The 23761-nt window shown below is 43.9% G+C and overlaps 1 long non-coding RNA gene across 1 annotated transcript in view; it reads left to right on the top strand.

Moving 5' to 3' along the window:
• The window catches only part of LOC307185421, a 1499986-nt gene that overhangs the window by 1144954 nt on the left and 331271 nt on the right, over positions 1-23761 (top strand). The window lies entirely within an intron of this gene.

The following is a 23761-nucleotide window of genomic DNA, read 5'->3' as shown; positions in this document are numbered from 1 at the left end:
GCTGCTAAGGGCCTGATGACACAGATTTCATTGCTGAGTGATATTGCTTTGTAAGTAAATACCACAACTTCTTTCTCCATTTTTCACTTTCTGTGATGTTGAACTTGTACTGTAAACGAGGTTCTTGTAAACAGAGCCGTTCCAAACTTTGGGGTGGCTGTGTCTTTTAGATTTTAAATTCCCTAAGCTATAGGACCATAAGTGGAAGTGCCCTAGGCTCTGTTGCTTTGTTTTTTAGATGTTTCAGGTAACACCATACACTTCTCCCGACTGGTTGTTGGCAATTTACATCCCGCCCATCAGCATAACAAGGCTCCCAGTTCTCCATGGCCTGTCCTGCCTTTCTGGATTTTACACTTTTTTCAGATGGCCCTTTTGACAGGGGGGAAGTGAGACTTCATTGTAGTGCAGATTTCCTTTGCAAGCTTGCTTGGTTGGCCAAAAAGGGCGTATGCGTTTTTTCCTGAATATATTCAGGAAAAAACGCATACGCCCTTTTTGGCCAAGTGCATCATTGTGGACGTTCTGCCTCTTTTCCTATGCTTTCAATGCAATTCCAGTCTACCTCCTGAAATCGGTTTCCTGCAATTCTGCCCCGCTTTCAAGTCCTCTTGGCAGCCTTACTTCAGTCTATTTTTGGACGATAGCTGTCATTTATAACTCTGCAGGTTTGTGAATTACAGTGCCCCTGAGCTCCTTTCTTCAACTCGCTTTCTTGTGACCTGGCCGCAACACCGCAGGATGGCTTCAGGCCCTAATCTGGTTCTGGCACGGCACGCTGAGCCTTTGGTTAATTCCTCTTCCTGGTGGGAAATGAGAGTTAAATTTGCCCGTCTAGACACCTCCAGCTAGTCTCTCATTGGTTCTCGCTATTCCTGTTCATCTTCCGCAGAAATTGCAAACTGGGCCAAACAGGAGGTTAAAGGGACTGACTCTCCAAGTCGGGAGAGTGTTAGTAAAGCGTCTGGAATGTTGCACCCGAGTACCAGGGTACGAAAACTGAGACATATTTGAACACGTCTCCCGATCACATGGTTGATCATACTCTAGGTTCCACATGCATGTTTTAGCTGAAGGAAGAATACCTTAAACCTGGGTAGTTGAAACCCGTGGAATGGGTACCATGCAATATGACTTCAAAGGGTCTTCATTTGCTCACCGAACCTCTCCAATCCTATCACTGCTGCGTTTATGCCCCTGTACACATGCTTGATTCTCTTTCGGAGACATAGCAATCCATAGGTTTGAAGATACTTACTAGTCAGGTACATTCTTAGGCGTTTAATATGGGGTGTTGAGTCCATTTCGTTGAGCAAGGAGTAGCTCTTGTCTATTCCATATTTGGCTTAAGGAACTTTATCTGTGCTCATTTCGATCTCTGGTTTTATGCAGCACCCCAACTCACCTTTCCCCTTAAGCAAGCATAAGTTGGTTTTCTGAATTTGAGACCCTGTTCTGTTCTGTAATTCAGTTCCTGTGTAGCCATGTTTCCATTCCGTGTATTACTGATATCTTATGATGTTTCTTTTTCTGTGTGACTTATTTCAGTTAGAATCATCATACCTGAATCCACTCATTGTGCTGCTAAGGGCCTGATGACACAGATTTCATTGCTGAGTGATATTGCTTTGTAAGTGAATACCACAACTTCTTTATCCATTTTTCACTTTCTGCGATGTTGAACTTGTACTGTAAACGAGGTTCTTGTAAACAGAGCCGTTCCAAACTTTGGGGTGGCTGTGTCTTTTTGATTTTAATTTCCCTAAGCTATAGGACCATAAGTGGAAGTGCCCTAGGCTCTGTTGCTTTGTTTTTTAGATGTTTCAGGAAACACCATACACTTCTCCCAAGTGTCTGTTGGCAATTTACATCCCGCCCATCAGCATAACAAGGCTCCCAGTTCTCCATGGCCTCTCCTGCCTTTCTGGATTTTACACTTTTTTCAGATGGCCCTTTTGACAGGGGGGAAGTGAGACTTCATTGTAGTGCAGATTTCCTTTGCAAGCTTGCTTGGTTGGCCAAAAAGGGCGTATGCGTTTTTTCCTGAATATATTCAGGAAAAAACGCATACGCCCTTTTTGGCCAAGTGCATCATTGTGGACGTTCTGCCTCTTTTCCTATGCTTTCAATGCAATTTCAGTCTACCTCCTGAAATCGGTTTCCTGCAATTCTGCCCCGCTTTCAAGTCCTCTTGGCAGCCTTACTTCAGTCTATTTTTGGACGATAGCTGTCATTTATAACTCTGCAGGTTTGTGAATTACAGTGCCCCTGAGCTCCTTTCTTCATCTCGCTTTCTTGTGAGCTGGCCGCAACACCGCAGGATGGCTTCAGGCCCTAATCTGCTTCCGGCACGGCACGCTGAGCCTTTGATTAATTCCTCTTCCTGGTGGGAAATGAGAGTTAAATTTGCCCGTCCAGACACCTCCAGCTAGTCTCTCATTGGTTCTCGCTATTCCTGTTCATCTTCCGCAGAAATTGCAAACTGGGCCAAACAGGAGGTTAAAGGGACTGACTCTCCAAGTCGGGAGAGTGTTAGTAAAGCGTCTGGAATGTTGCACCCGAGTACCAGGGTACGAAAACTGAGACATATTTGAACACGTCTCCCGATCACATGGTTGATCATACTCTGGGTTCCACATGCATGTTTTAGCTGAAGGAAGAATACCTTAAACCTGGAGAGTTGAGACCCGTGGAATGGGTACCATGCAATATGACTTCAAAGGGTCTTCATTTGCTCACCGAACCTCTCCAATCCTATCACTGCTGCGTTTATGCCCCTGTACACACGCTTGATTCTCTTTTGGAGACATAGCAATCCATAGGTTTGAAGATACTTACTAGTCAGGTACATTCTTAGGTGTTTAATATGGGGTGTTGAGTCCATTTCGTTGAGCAAGGAGTAGCTCTTGTCTATTCCATATTTGGCTTAAGGAACTTTATCTGTGCTCATTTCAATCTCTGGTTTTATGCAGCACCCCAACTCACCTTTCCCCTTAAGCAAGCATAAGTTGGTTTTCTAAATTTGAGACCATGTTCTGTTTTGGAATTCTGTTCCTCTGTAGCCAAGTTTACATTCCTTGTATTAGTGATATCTTATGATGTTTCTTTTTCTGTGTGACTTATTTCAGTTAGAATCATCGTACCTGAATCCACTCATTATGCTGCTACGGGCCTGATGACATAGATTTCATTGCTGAGTGATACTGCATTGTACGTAAGTACCACAAGTTCTTTATCCATTTTTCACTTTCTGTGATATTGAACTTGTACGGTAAACGAGGTTCTTGTAAACAGAGGCGTCCCAAACTTTGGGGTGGCTGTGTCTTTTTGATTTTAATTTCCCTAAGCTATAGGACCATAAGTGGAAGTGCCCTAGGCTCTGTTGCTTTGTTTTTTCGATGTTTCAGGAAACACCATACACTTCTCCCAAGTGTCTGTTGGCAATTTACATCCCGCCCATCAGCATAACAAGGCTCCCAGTTCTCCATGTCCTGTCCTGCCTTTCTGGATTTTACACTTTTTTCAGATGGCCCTTTTGACCGGGGGGAAGTGAGACTTCATTGTCGTGCAGATTTCCTTTGCAAGCTTGCTTGGTTGGCCAAAAAGCGCGTATGCGTTTTTTCCTGAATATATTCAGGAAAAAACGCATACGCCCTTTTCGGCCAAGTGCATCATTGTGGACGTTCTGCCTCTTTTCCTATGCTTTCAATGCAATTCCAGTCTACCTCCTGAAATCGGTTTCCTGCAATTCTGCCCCGCTTTCAAGTCCTCTTGGCAGCCTTACTTCAGTCTATTTTTGGACGACAGCTGTCATTTATAACTCTGCAGGTTTGTGAATTACAGTGCCCCTGAGCTCCTTTCTTCAACTCGCTTTCTTGTGAGCTGGCCGCAACACCGCAGGATGGCTTCAGGCCCTAATCTGGTTCCGGCACGGCACGCTGAGCCTTTGGTTAATTCTTCTTCCTGGTGGGAAATGAGAGTTAAATTTGCCCGTCCAGACACCTCCAGCTAGTCTCTCATTGGTTCTCGCTATTCCTGTTCATCTTGCGCAGAAATTGCAAACTGGGCCAAACAGGAGGTTAAAGGCGCTGACTCTCCAAGTGGGGAGAGTGTTAGTAAAGCGTCTCGAATGTTGCACCCGAGTACCAGGGGAGGAAAACTGAGACATATTTGAACACGTCTCCCGTTCACACGGTTGATCATACTCTAGGTTCCACATGCATGTTTTAGCTGCAGGAAGAATACCTTAAACCTGGAGAGTTGAGACCTGTGTAATGGGTATCATGCAATATGACTTCAAAGGGTCTTAATTTGCTCACCGAACCTCTCCAATCCTATCACTGCTGCGTTTATGCCCCTGTACACACGCTTGATTCTCTTTTGGAGACATAGCAATCCATAGGTTTTAAGATACTTACTAGTCAGGTACATTCTTAGGCGTTTAATATGGGGTGTTGTGTCCATTTCGTTGAGCAAGGAGTAGCTCTTGTCTATTCCATATTTGGCTTAAGGAACTTTATCTGTGCTCATTTCAATCTCTGGTTTTATGCAGCACCCCAACTCACCTTTCCCCTTAAGCAAGCATAAGTTGGTTTTCTAAATTTGAGACCCTGTTCTGTTTTGGAATTCAGTTCCTCTGTAGCCAAGTTTACATTCCGTGTATTAGTGATATCTTATGATGTTTCTTTTTCTGTGTGACTTATTTCAGTTAGAATCATCGTACCTGAATCCACTCATTATGCTGCTACGGGCCTGATGACATAGATTTCATTGCTGACTGATACTGCATTGTACGTAAGTACCACAAGTTCTTTATCCATTTTTCACTTTCTGTGATATTGAACTTGTACGGTAAATGAGGTGCTTGTAAACAGAGGTGTCCCAAACTTTGGGGTGGCTGTGTCTTTTTGATTTTAATTTCCCTAAGCTATAGGACCATAAATGGAAGTGCCCTAGGCTCTGTTGCTTTGTTTTTTAGATGTTTCAGGAAACACCATACACTTCTCCCGAGTGTCTGTTGGCAATTTACATCCCGCCCATCAGCATAACAAGGCTCCCAGTTCTCCATGGCCTGTCCTGCCTTTCTGGATTTTACACTTTTTTCAGATGGCCCTTTTTACCGGGGGGAAGTTAGATTTCATTGTAGAGCAGATTTACTTTGCAAGTTTGCTTGGTTGGCCAAAAAGGGCGTATGCGTTTTTTCCTGAATATATTCAGGAAAAATCGCATACGCCCTTTTTGGCCAAGTGCATCATTGTGGACGTTCTGCCTCTTTTCCTATGCTTTCAATGCAATTCCAGTCTACCTCCTGAAATCGGTTTCCTGCAATTCTGCCCCGCTTTCAAGTCCTCTTGGCAGCCTTACTTCAGTATATTTTTGGACGATAGCTGTCATTTATAACTCTGCAGGTTTGTGAATTACAGTGCCCCTGAGCTCCTTTCCTCAACTCGCTTTCTTTTGAGCTTGCCGCAACACTGCAGGATGGCTTCAGGCCCTAATCTGGTTCCGGCACGGCACGCAGAGCCTTTGGTTATTTCCTCTTCCTGGTGGGAAATGAGAGTTAAATTTGCCCGTCCAGACACCTCCAGCTAGTCTCTCATTGGTTCTCGCTATTCCTGTTCATCTTCCACAGAAATTGCAAACTGGGCCAAACAGGAGGTTAAAGGCGCTGACTCTCCAAGTGGGGAGAGTGTTAGTAAAGCGTCTGGAATGTTGCACCCGAGTACCAGTGGAGGAAAACTGAGACATATTTGAACACGTCTCCCATTCACACGGTTGATCATACTCTGGGTTCCACATGCATGTTTTAGCTGAAGGAAGAATACCTTAAACCTGGAGAGTTGAGACCTGTGTAATGGGTACCATGCAATATGACTTCAAAGGGTCTTCATTTGCTCACCAAACCTCTCCAATCCTATCACTGCTGCGTTTATGCCCCTGTACACATGCTTGATTCTCTTTCGGAGACATAGCAATCCATAGGTTTTAAGATACTTACTAGTCAGGTACATTCTTAGGCGTTTAATATACAGTGTTGAGTCCATTTCGTTGAGCAAGGAGTAGCTCTTGTCTATTCCATATTTGGCTTAAGGAACTTTATCTGTGCTCATTTCAATCTCTGGTTTTATGCAGCACCCCAACTCACCTTTCCCCTTAAGCAAGCATAAGTTGGTTTTCTAAATTTGAGACCCTCTTCTGTTTTGCAATTCAGTTCCTCTGTAGCCAAGTTTACATTCCGTGTATTAGTGATATCTTATGATGTTTCTTTTTCTGTGTGACTTATTTCAGTTAGAATCATCGTACCTGAATCCACTCATTATGCTGCTACGGGCCTGATGACATAGATTTCATTGCTGAGTGATACTGCATTGTACGTAAGTACCACAAGTTCTTTATCTATTTTTCACTTTCTGTGATACTGAACTTGTACGGTAAATGAGGTGCTTGTAAACAGAGGCGTCCCAAACTTTGGGGTGGCTGTGTCTTTTTGATTTTAATTTCCCTAAGCTATAGGACCATAAGTGGAAGTGCCCTAGGCTCTGTTGATTTTTTTTTAGATGTTTCAGGAAACACCATACACTTCTCCCAAGTGTCTGTTGGCAATTTACATCCCGCCCATCAGCATAACAAGGCTCCCAGTTCTCCATGGCCTGTCCTGCCTTTCTGGATTTTACACTTTTTTCAGATGGCCCTTTTGACCGGGGGGAAGTGAGACTTCATTGTAGTGCAGATTTCCTTTGCAAGCTTGCTTGGTTGGCCAAAAAGGGCGTATGCGTTTTTTCCTGAATATATTCAGGAAAAAACGCATACGCCCTTTTTGGCCAAGTGCATCATTGTGGACGTTCTGCCTCTTTTCCTATGCTTTCAATGCAATTCCAGTCTACCTCCTGAAATCGGTTTCCTGCAATTCTGCCCCGCTTTCAAGTCCTCTTGGCGGCCTTACGTCAGTATATTTTTGGACGATAGCTGTCATTTATAACTCTGCAGGTTTCTGAATTACAGTGCCCCTGAGCTCCTTTCCTCAACTCGCTTTCTTTTGAGCTGGCCGCAACACCGCAGGATGGCTTCAGGCCCTAATCTGGTTCCGGCACGGCACGCTGAGCCTTTGGTTATTTCCTCTTCCTGGTGGGAAATGAGAGTTAAATTTGCCCGTCCAGACACCTCCAGCTAGCCTCTCATTGGTTCTCGCTATTCCTGTTCATCTTCCGCAGAAATTGCAAACTGGGCCAAACAGGAGGTTAAAGGCGCTGACTCTCCAAGTGGGGAGAGTGTTAGTAAAGCGTCTGGAATGTTGCACCCGAGTACCAGGGGAGGAAAACTGAGACATATTTGAACACGTCTCCCGTTCACACGGTTGATCATACTCTGGGTTCCACATGCATGTTTTAGCTGAAGGAAGAATACCTTAAACCTGGAGAGTTGAGACCCGTGGAATGGGTACCATGCAATATGTCTTCAAAGGGTCTTCATTTGCTCACCGAACCTCTCCAATCCTATCACTGCTGCGTTTATACCCCTGTACACGTGCTTGATTCTCTTTTGGAGACATAGCAATCCATAGGTTTTAAGATACTTACTAGTCAGGTACATTCTTAGGCGTTTAATATGGGGTGTTGAGTCCATTTCATTGAGCAAGGAGTAGCTCTTGTCTATTCCATATTTGGCTTAAGGAACTTTATCTGTGCTCATTTCAATCTCTGGTTTTATGCAGCACCACAACTCACCTTTCCCCTTAAGCAAGCATAAGTTGTTTTTCTAAATTTGAGACCCTGTTCTGTTTTGGAATTCAGTTCCTCTGTAGCCAAGTTTACATTCCGTGTATTACTGATATCTTATGATGTTTCTTTTTCTGTGTGACTTATTTCAGTTAGAATCATCATACCTGAATCCACTCATTGTGCTGCTAAGGGCCTGATGACATAGATTTCATTGCTGAGTGATATTGCTTTGTAAGTAAATACCACAACTTCTTTATCCATTTTTCACATTCTGCGATGTTGAACTTGTACTGTAAACGAGGTTCTTGTAAACAGAGGCGTCCCAAACTTTGGGGTGGCTGTGTCTTTTTGATTTTAATTTCCCTAAGCTATAGGACCATAAGTGGAAGTGCCCTAGGCTCTGTTGCTTTGTTTTTTAGATGTTTCAGGAAACACCATACACTTCTCCCGAGTGTCTGTTGGCAATTTACATCCCGCCCATCAGCATAACAAGGCTCCCAGTTCTCCATGGCCTGTCCTGCCTTTCTGGATTTTACACTTTTTTCAGATGGCCCTTTTGACCGGGGGGAAGTGAGACTTCATTGTAGTGCAGATTTCCTTTGCAAGCTTGCTTGGTTGGCCAAAAAGGGCGTATGCGTTTTTTCCTGAATATATTCAGGAAAAAACGCATATGCCCTTTTTGGCCAAGTGCATCATTGTGGACGTTCTGCCTCTTTTCCTATGCTTTCAATGCAATTCCAGTCTACCTCCTGAAATCGGTTTCCTGCAATTCTGCCCCGCTTTCAAGTCCTCTTGGCAGCCTTACGTCAGTATATTTTTGGACGATAGCTGTCATTTATAACTCTGCAGGTTTGTGAATTACAGTGCCCCTGAGCTCCTTTCCTCAACTCGCTTTCTTTTGAGCTGGCCGCAACACCGCAGGATGGCTTCAGGCCCTAATATGGTTCTGGCACGGCACGCTGAGCCTTTGGTTATTTCCTCTTCCTGGTGGGAAATGAGAGTTAAATTTGCCCGTCCAGACACCTCCAGCTAGCCTCTCATTGGTTCTCGCTATTCCTGTTCATCTTCCGCAGAAATTGCAAACTGGGCCAAACAGGAGGTTAAAGGCGCTGACTCTCCAAGTGGGGAGAGTGTTAGTAAAGCGTCTGGAATGTTGCACCCGAGTACCAGGGGAGGAAAACTGAGACATATTTGAACACGTCTCCCGTTCACACGGTTGATCATACTCTGGGTTCCACATGCATGTTTTAGCTGAAGGAAGAATACCTTAAACCTGGAGAGTTGAGACCCGTGGAATGGGTACCATGCAATATGTCTTCAAAGGGTCTTCATTTGCTCACCGAACCTCTCCAATCCTATCACTGCTGCGTTTATGCCCCTGTACACATGCTTGATTCTCTTTTGGAGACATAGCAATCCATAGGTTTTAAGATACTTACTAGTCAGGTACATTCTTAGGCGTTTAATATGGGGTGTTGAGTCCATTTCATTGAGCAAGGAGTAGCTCTTGTCTATTCCATATTTGGCTTAAGGAAATTTATCTGTGCTCATTTCAATCTCTGGTTTTATGCAGCACCACAACTCACCTTTCCCCTTAAGCAAGCATAAGTTGTTTTTCTAAATTTGAGACCCTGTTCTGTTTTGGAATTCAGTTCCTCTGTAGCCAAGTTTACATTCCGTGTATTAGTGATATCTTATGATGTTTCTTTTTCTGTGTGACTTATTTCAGTTAGAATCATCGTACCTGAATCCACTCATTATGCTGCTACGGGCCTGATGACATAGATTTCATTGCTGAGTGATACTGCATTGTACGTAAGTACCACAAGTTCTTTATCCATTTTTCACTTTCTGCGATGTTGAACTTGTACTGTAAACGAGGTTCTTGTAAACAGAGCCGTTCCAAACTTTGGGGTGGCTGTGTCTTTTTGATTTTAATTTCCCTAAGCTATAGGACCATAAGTGGAAGTGCCCTAGGTTCTGTTGTTTTGTTTTTTAGATGTTTCAGGAAACACCATACACTTCTCCCGAGTGTCTGTTGGCAATTTACATCCCGCCCATCAGCATAACAAGGCTCCCAGTTCTCCATGGCCTGTCCTGCCTTTCTGGATTTTACACTTTTTTCAGATGGCCCTTTAGACCGGGGGGAAGTGAGACTTCATTGTAGTGCAGATTTCCTTTGCAAGCTTGCTTGGTTGGCCAAAAAGGGCGTATGCGTTTTTTCCTGAATATATTCAGGAAAAAACGCATACGCCCTTTTTGGCCAAGTGCATCATTGTGGACGTTCTGCCTCTTTTCCTATGCTTTCAATGCAATTCCAGTCTACCTCCTGAAATCGGTTTCCTGCAATTCTGCCCCACTTTCAAGTCCTCTTGGCAGCGTTACTTCAGTATATTTTTGGACGATAGCTGTCATTTATAACTCTGCAGGTTTGTGAATTACAGTGCCCCTGAGCTCCTTTCCTCAACTCGCTTTCTTTTGAGCTGGCCGCAACACCGCAGGATGGCTTCAGGCCCTAATCTGGTTCCGGCACGGCACGCTGAGCCTTTGGTTATTTCCTCTTCCTGGTGGGAAATGAGAGTTAAATTTGCCTGTCCAGACACCTCCAGCTAGCCTCTCATTGGTTCTCGCTATTCCTGTTCATCTTACACAGAAATTGCAAACTGGGCCAAACAGGAGGTTAAAGGCGCTGACTCTCCAAGTGGGGAGAGTGTTAGTAAAGCGTCTGGAATGTTGCACCCGAGTACCAGGGGAGGAAAACTGAGACATATTTGAACACGTCTCCCGTTCACACGGTTGATCATACTCTGGGTTCCACATGCATGTTTTAGCTGAAGGAAGAATGCCTTAAACCTGGAGAGTTGAGACCCGTGGAATGGGTACCATGCAATATGTCTTCAAAGGGTCTTCATTTGCTCACCGAACCTCTCCAATCCTATCACTGCTGCGTTTATGCCCCTGTACACACGCTTGATTCTCTTTTGGAGACATAGCAATCCATAGGTTTTAAGATACTTACTAGTCAGGTACATTCTTAGGCGTTTAATATGCGGTGTTGAGTCCATTTCGTTGAGCAAGGAGTAGCTCTTGTCTATTCCATATTTGGCTTAAGGAACTTTATCTGTGCTCATTTCAATCTCTGGTTTTATGCAGCACCCCAACTCACATATCCCCTTAAGCAAGCATAAGTTGGTTTTCTAAATTTGAGACCCTGTTCTGTTCTGTAATTCAGTTCCTCTGTAGCCAAGTTTACATTCCGTGTATTAGTGATATCTTATGATGTTTCTTTTTCTGTGTGACTTATTTCAGTTAGAATCATCATACCTGAATCCACTCATTGTGCTGCTAAGGGCCTGATGACATAGATTTCATTGCTGAGTGATACTGCATTGTACGTAAGTACCACAAGTTCTTTATCCATTTTTCACTTTCTGTGATATTGAACTTGTACGGTAAATGAGGTGCTTGTAAACAGAGGCGTCCCAAACTTTGGGGTGGCTGTGTCTTTTTGATTTTAATTTCCCTAAGTTATAGGACCATAAGTGGAAGTGCCCTAGGCTCTGTTGATTTGTTTTTTAGATGTTTCAGGAAACACCATACACTTCTCCCAAGTGTCTGTTGCCAATTTACATCCCGCCCATCAGCATAACAAGGCTCCCAGTTCTCCATGGCCTGTCCTGCCTTTCTGGATTTTACACTTTTTTCAGATGGCCCTTTTGACCGGGGGGAAGTGAGACTTCATTGTAGTGCAGATTTCCTTTGCAAGCTTGCTTGGTTGGCCAAAAAGGGCGTATGCGTGTTTTCCTGAATATATTCAGGAAAAAACGCATACGCCCTTTTTGGCCAAGTGCATCATTGTGGACGTTCTGCCTCTTTTCCTATGCTTTCAATGCAATTCCAGTCTACCTCCTGAAATCGGTTTCCTGCAATTCTGCCCCGCTTTCAAGTCCTCTTGGCAGCCTTACTTCAGTATATTTTTGGACGATAGCTGTGATTTATAACTCTGCAGGTTTGTGAATTACAGTGCCCCTGAGCTCCTTTCCTCAACTCGCTTTCTTTTGAGCTGGCCGCAACACCGCAGGATGGCTTCAGACCCTAATCTGGTTCCGGCACGGCACGCTGAGCCTTTGGTTATTTCCTCTTCCTGGTGGGAAATGAGAGTTAAATTTGCCTGTCCAGACACCTCCAGCTAGCCTCTCATTGGTTCTCGCTATTCCTGTTCATCTTCCACAGAAATTGCAAATTGGGCCAAACAGGAGGTTAAAGGCGCTGACTCTCCAAGTGGGGAGAGTGTTAGTAAAGCGTCTGGAATGTTGCACCCGAGTACCAGGGGAGGAAAACTGAGACATATTTGAACACGTCTCCCGTTCACACGGTTGATCATACTCTGGGTTCCACATGCATGTTTTAGCTGAAGGAAGAATGCCTTAAACCTGGAGAGTTGAGACCCGTGGAATGGGTACCATGCAATATGTCTTCAAAGGGTCTTCATTTGCTCACCGAACCTCTCCAATCCTATCACTGCTGCGTTTATGCCCCTGTACACACGCTTGATTCTCTTTTGGAGACATAGCAATCCATAGGTTTTAAGATACTTACTAGTCAGGTACATTCTTAGGCGTTTAATATGGGGTGTTGAGTCCATTTCGTTGAGCAAGGAGTAGCTCTTGTCTATTCCATATTTGGCTTAAGGAACTTTATCTGTGCTCATTTCAATCTCTGGTTTTATGCAGCACCCCAACTCACATATCCCCTTAAGCAAGCATAAGTTGGTTTTCTAAATTTGAGACCCTGTTCTGTTCTGTAATTCAGTTCCTCTGTAGCCAAGTTTACATTCCGTGTATTAGTGATATCTTATGATGTTTCTTTTTCTGTGTGACTTATTTCAGTTAGAATCATCATACCTGAATCCACTCATTGTGCTGCTAAGGGCCTGATGACATAGATTTCATTGCTGAGTGATACTGCATTGTACGTAAGTACCACAAGTTCTTTATCCATTTTTCACTTTCTGTGATATTGAACTTGTACGGTAAATGAGGTGCTTGTAAACAGAGGCGTCCCAAACTTTGGGGTGGCTGTGTCTTTTTGATTTTAATTTCCCTAAGTTATAGGACCATAAGTGGAAGTGCCCTAGGCTCTGTTGCTTTGTTTTTTAGATGTTTCAGGAAACACCATACACTTCTCCCGAGTGTCTTTTGGCAATTTACATCCCGCCCATCAGCATAACAAGGCTCCCAGTTCTCCATGGCCTGTCCTGCCTTTCTGGATTTTACACTTTTTTCAGATGGCCCTTTTGACCGGGGGGAAGTGAGACTTCATTGTAGTGCAGATTTCCTTTGCAAGCTTGCTTGGTTGGCCAAAAAGGGCGTATGCGTTTTTTCCTGAATATATTCAGGAAAAAACGCATACGCCCTTTTTGGCCAAGTGCATCATTGTGGACGTTTTGCCTCTTTTCCTATGCTTTCAATGCAATTCCAGTCTACCTCCTGAAATCGGTTTCCTGCAATTCTGCCCCGCTTTCAAGTCCTCTTGGCAGCCTTACTTCAGTATATTTTTGGACGATAGCTGTCATTTATAACTCTGCAGGTTTGTGAATTACAGTGCCCCTGAGCTCCTTTCTTCAACTCGCTTTCTTGTGACCTGGCCGCAACACCGCAGGAGGTCTTCAGGCCCTAATCTTGTTCGGGCACGGCAAGCTGAGCCTTTGGTTAATTCCTCTTCCTGGTGGGAAATGAGAGTTAAATTTGCCCATCCAGACACCTCCAGCTAGTCTCTCATTGGTTCTCGCTATTCCTGTTCATCTTCCACAGAAATTGCAAACTGGGCCAAACAGGAGGTTAAAGGGACTGACTCTCCAAGTCGGGAGAGTGTTAGTAAAGCGTCTGGAATGTTGAACCCGAGTACCAGGGTACGAAAACTGAGACATATTTGAACACGTCTCCCGATCACATGGTTGATCATACTCTAGGTTCCACATGCATGTTTTAGCTGAAGGCAGAATACCTTAAACCTGGGTAGTTGAAACCCGTGGAATGGGTACCATGCAATATGACTTCAAAGGGTCTTCATTTGCTCACCGAACCTCTCCAATCCTATCACTGCTGCGTTTATGCCCCTGTACACATGCTTGATTCTCTTTCGGAGACATAGCAATCCATAGGTTTTAAGATACTTACTAGTTAGGTACATTCTTAGGCGTTTAATATACAGTGTTGAGTCCATTTCGTTGAGCAAGGAGTAGCTCTTGTCTATTCCATATTTGGCTTAAGGAACTTTATCTGTGCTCATTTCAATCTCTGGTTTTATGCAGCACCCCAACTCACCTTTACCCTTAAGCAAGCATAAGTTGGTTTTCTAAATTTGAGACCCTGTTCTGTTCTGTAATTCAGTTCCTGTGTAGCCAAGTTTCCATTCCGTGTATTACTGATATCTTATGATGTTTCTTTTTCTGTGTGACTTATTTCAGTTAGAATCATCATACCTGAATCCACTCATTGTGCTGCTAAGGGCCTGATGACACAGATTTCATTGCTGAGTGATATTGCTTTGTAAGTAAATACCACAACTTCTTTATCCATTTTTCACTTTCTGCGATGTTGAACTTGTACTGTAAACGAGGTTCTTGTAACCAGAGCTGTTCCAAACTTTGGGGTGGCTGTGTCTTTTTGATTTTAATTTCCCTAAGCTATAGGACCATAAGTGGAAGTGCCCTAGGTTCTGTTGCTTTGTTTTTTAGATGTTTCAGGAAACACCATACACTTCTCCCAAGTGGTTGTTGGCAATTTACATCCCGCCCATCAGCATAACAAGGCTCCCAGTTCTCCATGGCCTGTCCTGCCTTTCTGGATTTTACACTTTTTTCAGATGGCCCTTTTGACCGGGGGGAAGTGAGACTTCATTGTAGTGCAGATTTCCTTTGCAAGCTTGCTTGGTTGGCCAAAAAGGGCGTATGCGTTTTTTCCTGAATATATTCAGGAAAAAACGCATACGCCCTTTTTGGCCAAGTGCATCATTGTGGACGTTCTGCCTCTTTTCCTATGCTTTCAATGCAATTCCAGTCTACCTCCTGAAATCGGTTTCCTGCAATTCTGCCCCGCTTTCAAGTCCTCTTGGCAGCCTTACTTCAGTATATTTTTGGACGATAGCTGTCATTTATAACTCTGCAGGTTTGTGAATTACAGTGCCCCTGAGCTCCTTTCTTCAACTCGCTTTCTTGTGACCTGGCCGCAACACCGCAGGATGTCTTCAGGCCCTAATCTTGTTCGGGCACGGCAAGCTGAGCCTTTGGTTAATTCCTCTTCCTGGTGGGAAATGAGAGTTAAATTTGCCCATCCAGACACCTCCAGCTAGTCTCTCATTGGTTCTCGTTATTCCTGTTCATCTTCCACAGAAATTGCAAACTGGGCCAAACAGGAGGTTAAAGGGACTGACTCTCCAAGTCGGGAGAGTGTTAGTAAAGCGTCTGGAATGTTGAACCTGAGTACCAGGGTACGAAAACTGAGAAATATTTGAACACGTCTCCCGATCACATGGTTGATCATACTCTAGGTTCCACATGCATGTTTTAGCTGAAGGCAGAATACCTTAAACCTGGGTAGTTGAAACCCGTGGAATGGGTACCATGCAATATGACTTCAAAGGGTCTTCATTTGCTCACCGAACCTCTCCAATCCTATCACTGCTGCGTTTATGCCCATGTACACATGCTTGATTCTCTTTCGGAGACATAGCAATCCATAGGTTTTAAGATACTTACTAGTCAGGTACATTCTTAGGCGTTTAATATACAGTGTTGAGTCCATTTCGTTGAGCAAGGAGTAGCTCTTGTCTATTCCATATTTGGCTTAAGGAACTTTATCTGTGCTCATTTCAATCTCTGGTTTTATGCAGCACCCCAACTCACCTTTACCCTTAAGCAAGCATAAGTTGGTTTTCTAAATTTGAGACCCTGTTCTGTTCTGTAATTCAGTTCCTGTGTAGCCAAGTTTCCATTCCGTGTATTACTGATATCTTATGATGTTTCTTTTTCTGTGTGACTTATTTCAGTTAGAATCATCATACCTGAATCCACTCATTGTGCTGCTAAGGGCCTGATGACACAGATTTCATTGCTGAGTGATATTGCTTTGTAAGTAAATACCACAACTTCTTTATCCATTTTTCACTTTCTGCGATGTTGAACTTGTACTGTAAACGAGGTTCTTGTAACCAGAGCTGTTCCAAACTTTGGGGTGGCTGTGTCTTTTTGATTTTAATTTCCCTAAGCTATAGGACCATAAGTGGAAGTGCCCTAGGTTCTGTTGCTTTGTTTTTTAGATGTTTCAGGAAACACCATACACTTCTCCCAAGTGGTTGTTGGCAATTTACATCCCGCCCATCAGCATAACAAGGCTCCCAGTTCTCCATGGCCTGTCCTGCCTTTCTGGATTTTACACTTTTTTCAGATGGCCCTTTTGACCGGGGGGAAGTGAGACTTCATTGTAGTGCAGATTTCCTTTGCAAGCTTGCTTGGTTGGCCAAAAAGGGCGTATGCGTTTTTTCCTGAATATATTCAGGAAAAAACGCATACGCCCTTTTTGGCCAAGTGCATCATTGTGGACGTTCTGCCTCTTTTCCTATGCTTTCAATGCAATTCCAGTCTACCTCCTGAAATCGGTTTCCTGCAATTCTGCCCCGCTTTCAAGTCCTCTTGGCAGCCTTACTTCAGTCTATTTTTGGACGATAGCTGTCATTTATAACTCTGCAGGTTTGTGAATTACAGTGCCCCTGAGCTCCTTTCTTCAACTCGCTTTCTTTTGAGCTGCCCGCAACACAGCAGGATGGCTTCAGGCCCTAATCTGGTTCCGGCACGGCACACTGAGCCTTTGGTTATTTCCTCTTCCTGGTGGGAAATGAGAGTTAAATTTGCCCGTCCAGACACCTCCAGCTAGCCTCTCATTGGTTCTCGCTATTCCTGTTCATCTTCCGCAGAAATTGCAAACTGGGCCAAACAGGAGGTTAAAGGGACTGACTCTCCAAGTCGGGAGAGTGTTAGTAAAGCGTCTGGAATGTTGCACCCGAGTACCAGGGTACGAAAACTGAGACATATTTGAACACGTCTCCCGATCACATGGTTGATCATACTCTAGGTTCCACATGCATGTTTTAGCTGAAGGCAGAATACCTTAAACCTGGGTAGTTGAAACCCGTGGAATGGGTACCATGCAATATGACTTCAAAGGGTCTTCATTTGCTCACCGAACCTCTCCAATCCTATCACTGCTGCGTTTATGCCCCTGTACACATGCTTGATTCTCTTTTGGAGACATAGCAATCCATAGGTTTTAAGATACTTACTAGTCAGGTACATTCTTAGGCGTTTAATATACAGTGTTGAGTCCATTTCGTTGAGCAAGGAGTAGCTCTTGTCTATTCCATATTTGGCTTAAGGAACTTTATCTGTGCTCATTTCAATCTCTGGTTTTATGCAGCACCCCAACTCACCTTTACCCTTAAGCAAGCATAAGTTGGTTTTCTAAATTTGAGACCCTGTTCTGTTCTGTAATTCAGTTCCTGTGTAGCCAAGTTTCCATTCCGTGTATTACTGATATCTTATGATGTTTCTTTTTCTGTGTGACTTATTTCAGTTAGAATCATCATACCTGAATCCACTCATTGTGCTGCTAAGGGCCTGATGACACAGATTTCATTGCTGAGTGATATTGCTTTGTAAGTAAATACCACAACTTCTTTATCCATTTTTCACTTTCTGCGATGTTGAACTTGTACTGTAAACGAGGTTCTTGTAACCAGAGCTGTTCCAAACTTTGGGGTGGCTGTGTCTTTTTGATTTTAATTTCCCTAAGCTATAGGACCATAAGTGGAAGTGCCCTAGGTTCTGTTGCTTTGTTTTTTAGATGTTTCAGGAAACACCATACACTTCTCCCAAGTGGTTGTTGGCAATTTACATCCCGCCCATCAGCATAACAAGGCTCCCAGTTCTCCATGGCCTGTCCTGCCTTTCTGGATTTTACACTTTTTTCAGATGGCCCTTTTGACCGGGGGGAAGTGAGACTTCATTGTAGTGCAGATTTCCTTTGCAAGCTTGCTTGGTTGGCCAAAAAGGGCGTATGCGTTTTTTCCTGAATATATTCAGGAAAAAACGCATACGCCCTTTTTGGCCAAGTGCATCATTGTGGACGTTCTGCCTCTTTTCCTATGCTTTCAATGCAATTCCAGTCTACCTCCTGAAATCGGTTTCCTGCAATTCTGCCCCGCTTTCAAGTCCTCTTGGCAGCCTTACTTCAGTCTATTTTTGGACGATAGCTGTCATTTATAACTCTGCAGGTTTGTGAATTACAGTGCCCCTGAGCTCCTTTCTTCAACTCGCTTTCTTTTGAGCTGCCCGCAACACAGCAGGATGGCTTCAGGCCCTAATCTGGTTCCGGCACGGCACACTGAGCCTTTGGTTATTTCCTCTTCCTGGTGGGAAATGAGAGTTAAATTTGCCCGTCCAGACACCTCCAGCTAGCCTCTCATTGGTTCTCGCTATTCCTGTTCATCTTCCGCAGAAATTGCAAACTGGGCCAAACAGGAGGTTAAAGGGACTGACTCTCCAAGTCGGGAGAGTGTTAGTAAAGCGTCTGGAATGTTGCACCCGAGTACCAGGGTACGAAAACTGAGACATATTTGAACACGTCTCCCGATCACATGGTTGATCATACTCTAGGTTCCACATGCATGTTTTAGCTGAAGGCAGAATACCTTAAACCTGGGTAGTTGAAACCCGTGGAATGGGTACCATGCAATATGACTTCAAAGGGTCTTCATTTGCTCACCGAACCTCTCCAATCCTATCACTGCTGCGTTTATGCCCCTGTACAAATGCTTGATTCTCTTTCGGAGACATAGCAATCCATAGGTTTTAGGATACTTACTAGTCAGGTACATTCTAAGGCGTTTAATATGCGGTGTTGAGTCCATTTCGTTGAGCAAGGAGTAGCTCTTGTCTATTCCATATTTGGCTTAAGGAACTTTATCTGTGCTCATTTCAATCTCTGGTTTTATGCAGCACCCCAACTCACCTTTACCCTTAAGCAAGCATAAGTTGGTTTTCTAAATTTGAGAACCTGTTCTGTTCTGTAATTCAGTTCCTGTGTAGCCAAGTTTACATTCCGTGTATTAGTGATATCTTATGATGTTTCTTTTTCTGTGTGACTTATTTCAGTTAGAATCATCGTACCTGAATCCACTCATTATTCTGCTATGGGCCTGATGACATAGATTTCATTGCTGAGTGATACTGCATTGTACGTAAGTACCACAAGTTCTTTATCCATTTTTCACTTTCTGTGATATTGAACTTGTACGGTAAACGAGGTTCTTGTAAACAGAGGCGTCCCAAACTTTGGGGTGGCTGTGTCTTTTTGATTTTAATTTCCCTAAGCTATAGGACCATAAGTGGAAGTGCCCTAGGCTCTGTTGCTTTGTTTTTTAGATGTTTCAGGAAACATCATACACTTCCCCCAAGTGTCTGTTGGCAATTTACTTCCCGCCCATCAGCATAACAAGGCTCCCAGTTCTCCATGGCCTGTCCTGCCTTTCTGGATTTTACACTTTTTTCAGATGGCCCTTTTGACCAGGGGGAAGTGAGACTTCATTGTCGTGCAGATTTCCTTTGCAAGCTTGCTTGGTTGGCCAAAAAGGGCGTATGCGTTTTTTCCTGAATATATTCAGGAAAAAACGCATACGCCCTTTTTGGCCAAGTGCATCATTGTGGACGTTCTGCCTCTTTTCCTATGCTTTCAACGCAATTCCAGTCTACCTCCTGAAATCGGTTTCCTGCAATTCTGTCCCGCTTTCAAGTCCTCTTGGCAGCCTTACTTCAGTATATTTTTGGACGATAGCTGTCATTTATAACTCTGCAGGTTTGTGAATTACAGTGCCCCTGAGCTCCTTTCTTCATCTCGCTTTCTTTTGAGCTGGCCGCAACACCGCAGGATGGCTTCAGGCCCTAATCTGGTTCCGGCCCGGCACGCTGAGCCTTTGGTTAATTCCTCTTCCTGGTGGGAAATGAGAGTTAAATTTGCCCGTTCTGACACCTCCAGCTAGTCTCTCATTGGTTCTCGCTATTCCTGTTCATCTCCCGCAGAAATTGCAAACTGGGCCAAACAGGAGGTTAAAGGGACTGACTCTCCAAGTCGGGAGAGTGTTAGTATAGCGTCTGGAATGTTGCACCCGAGTACCAGGGTACGAAAACTGAGACATATTTGAACACGTCTCCCGATCACATGGTTGATCATACTCTAGGTTCCACATGCATGTTTTAGCTGAAGGCAGAATACCTTAAACCTGGGTAGTTGAAACCCGTGGAATGGGTACCATGCAATATGACTTCAAAGGGTCTTCATTTGCTCACCGAACCTCTCCAATCCTATCACTGCTGCGTTTATGCCCCTGTACACATGCTTGATTCTCTTTCGGAGACATAGCAATCCATAGGTTTTAAGATACTTACTAGTCAGGTACATTCTTAGGCGTTTAATATACAGTGTTGAGTCCATTTCGTTGAGCAAGGAGTAGCTCTTGTCTATTCCATATTTGGCTTAAGGAACTTTATCTGTGCTCATTTCAATCTCTGGTTTTATGCAGCACCCCAACTCACCTTTACCCTTAAGCAAGCATAAGTTGGTTTTCTAAATTTGAGACCCTGTTCTGTTCTGTAATTCAGTTCCTGTGTAGCCAAGTTTCCATTCCGTGTATTACTGATATCTTATGATGTTTCTTTTTCTGTGTGACTTATTTCAGTTAGAATCATCATACCTGAATCCACTCATTGTGCTGCTAAGGGCCTGATGACACAGATTTCATTGCTGAGTGATATTGCTTTGTAAGTAAATACCACAACATCTTTATCCATTTTTCACTTTCTGCGATGTTGAACTTGTACTGTAAACGAGGTTCTTGTAACCAGAGCTGTTCCAAACTTTGGGGTGGCTGTGTCTTTTTTATTTTAATTTCCCTAAGCTATAGGACCATAAGTGGAAGTGCCCTAGGTTCTGTTGCTTTGTTTTTTAGATGTTTCAGGAAACACCATACACTTCTCCCAAGTGGTTGTTGGCAATTTACATCCCGACCATCAGCATAACAAGGCTCCCAGTTCTCCATGGCCTGTCCTGCCTTTCTGGATTTTACACTTTTTTCAGATGGCCCTTTTGACCGGGGGGAAGTGAGACTTCATTGTAGTGCAGATTTCCTTTGCAAGCTTGCTTGGTTGGCCAAAAAGGGCGTATGCGTTTTTTCCTGAATATATTCAGGAAAAAACGCATACGCCCTTTTTGGCCAAGTGCATCATTGTGGACGTTCTGCCTCTTTTCCTATGCTTTCAATGCAATTCCAGTCTACCTCCTGAAATCGGTTTCCTGCAATTCTGCCCCGCTTTCAAGTCCTCTTGGCAGCCTTACTTCAGTCTATTTTTGGACGATAGCTGTCATTTATAACTCTGCAGGTTTGTGAATTACAGTGCCCCTGAGCTCCTTTCTTCAACTCGCTTTCTTTTGAGCTGCCCGCAACACCGCAGGATGGCTTCAGGCCCTAATCTGGTTCCGGCACGGCACACTGAGCCTTTGGTTATTTCCTCTTCCTGGTGGGAAATGAGAGTTAAATTTGCCCGTCCAGACACCTCCAGCTAGCCTCTCATTGGTTCTCGCTATTCCTGTTCATCTTCCGCAGAAATTGCAAACTGGGCCAAAAAGGAGGTTAAAGGCGCTGACTCTCCAAGTGGGGACAGTGTTAGTAAGGCGTCTGGAATGTTGCACCCGAGTACCAGGGGAGGAAAACTGAGACATATTTGAACACATCTCCCGATCACATGGTTGATCATACGCTGGGTTCCACATGCATGTTTTAGCTGAAGGAAGAATACCTAAAACCTGGGTAGTTGAAACCCGTGGAATGGGTACCATGCAATATGACTTCAAAGGGTCTTCATTTGCTCACCGAACCTCTCCAATCCTATCACTGCTGCGTTTATGCCCCTGTACACACGCTTGATTCTCTTTTGGAGACATAGCAATCCATAGGTTTTAAGATACTTACTAGTCAGGTACATTCTTAGGCGTTTAATATGGGGTTTTGAATCCATTTCGTTGAGCAAGGAGTAGCTCTTGTCTATTCCATATTTGGCTTAAGGAACTTTATCTGTGCTCATTTGAATCTCTGGTTTTATGCAGCACCCCAACTCACCTTTCCCCTTAAGCAAGCATAAGTTGGTTTTCTAAATTTGAGACCCTGTTCTGTTTTGGAATGCAGTTCCTGTGTAGCCAAGTTTACATTCCGTGTATTAGTGATATCTTATGATGTTTCTTTTTCTGTGTGACTTATTTCAGTTAGAATCATCGTACCTGAATCCAGTCATTATGCTGCTACGGGACTGATGACATAGATTTCATTGCTGAGTGATACTGCATTGTACGTAAGTACCACAAGTTCTTTATCCATTTTTCACTTTCTGTGATATTGAATTTGTACGGTAAACGAGGTTCTTGTAAACAGAGGCGTCCCAAAATTTGGGGTGGCTGTGTCTTTTTGATTTTAATTTCCCTAAGCTGTAGGACCATAAGTGGAAGTGCCCTAGGTTCTGTTGCTTTGTTTTTTAGATGTTTCAGGAAACACCATACACTTCTCCCAAGTGTCTGTTGCCAATTTACATCCCGCCCATCAGCATAACAAGGCTCCCAGTTCTCCATGGCCTGTCCTGCCTTTCTGGATTTTACACTTTTTTCAGATGGCCCTTTTGACCAGGGGGAAGTGAGACTTCATTGTAGTGCAGATTTCCTTTTCAAGTTTGCTTGGTTGGCCAAAAAGGGCGTATGCGTTTTTTCCTGAATATATTCAGGAAAAAACGCATACGCCCTTTTTGGCCAAGTGCATCATTGTGGACGTTCTGCCTCTTTTCCTATGCTTTCAATGCAATTCCAGTCTACCTCCTGAAATTGGTTTCCTGCAATTCTGCCCCGCTTTCAAGTCCTCTTGGCAGCCTTACTTCAGTCTATTTTTGGACGATAGCTGTCATTTATAACTCTGCAGGTTTGTGAATTACAGTACCTCTGAGCTCCATTCTTCAACTCGCTTTCTTGTGACCTGGCCGCAACACCGCAGGATGGCTTCAGGCCCTAATCTGGTTCTGGCACGGCACGCTGACCCTTTGGTTATTTCCTCTTCCTGGTGGGAAATGAAAGTTAAATTTGCCCGTCCAGACACCTCCAGCTAGCCTCTCATTGGTTCTCGCTATTCCTGTTCATCTTCCGCAGTAATTGCAAACTGTGCCAAACAGGAGGTTAAAGGCGCTGACTCTCCAAGTGGGGAGAGTGTTAGTAAGGCGTCTGGAATGTTGCACCCGAGTACCAGGGGAGGAAAACTGAGACATATTTGAACACGTCTCCCGATCACATGGTTGATCATACTCTGGGTTCCACATGCATGTTTTAGCTGAAGGAAGAATACCTAAAACCCGGGTAGTTGAAACCCGTGGAATGGGTACCATGCAATATGACTTCAAAGGGTCTTAATTTGCTCACCGAACCTCTCCAATTCTATCACTGCTGCGTTTATGCCCCTGTACACATGCTTGATTCTCTTTCGGAGACATAGCAATCCACAGGTTTTAAGATACTTACTAGTCAGGTACATTCTTAGGCGTTTAATATGCGGTGTTGAGTCCATTTCGTTGAGCAAGGAGTAGCTCTTGTCTATTCCATATTTGGCTTAAGGAACTTTATCTGTGCTCATTTCAATCTCTGGTTTTATGCAGCACCCCAACTCACCTTTCCCCTTAAGCAAGCATAAGTTGGTTTTCTAAATTTGAGACCCTGTTCTGTTTTGGAATGCAGTTCCTGTGTAGCCAAGTTTACATTCCGTGTATTAGTGATATCTTATGATGTTTCTTTTTCTGTGTGACTTATTTCAGTTAGAATCATCGTACCTGAATCCACTCATTATGCTGCTACGGGACTGATGACATAGATTTCATTGCTGAGTGATACTGCATTGTACGTAAGTAC

This window comes from Stenella coeruleoalba (assembly GCF_951394435.1).
Source record: "Stenella coeruleoalba genome assembly, chromosome: 4".
NCBI classification, from domain to species: domain Eukaryota; kingdom Metazoa; phylum Chordata; class Mammalia; order Artiodactyla; family Delphinidae; genus Stenella; species Stenella coeruleoalba.
Note: the sequence above shows the minus strand (reverse complement) of the source record. Positions and strands in the feature narration are given on the sequence as shown.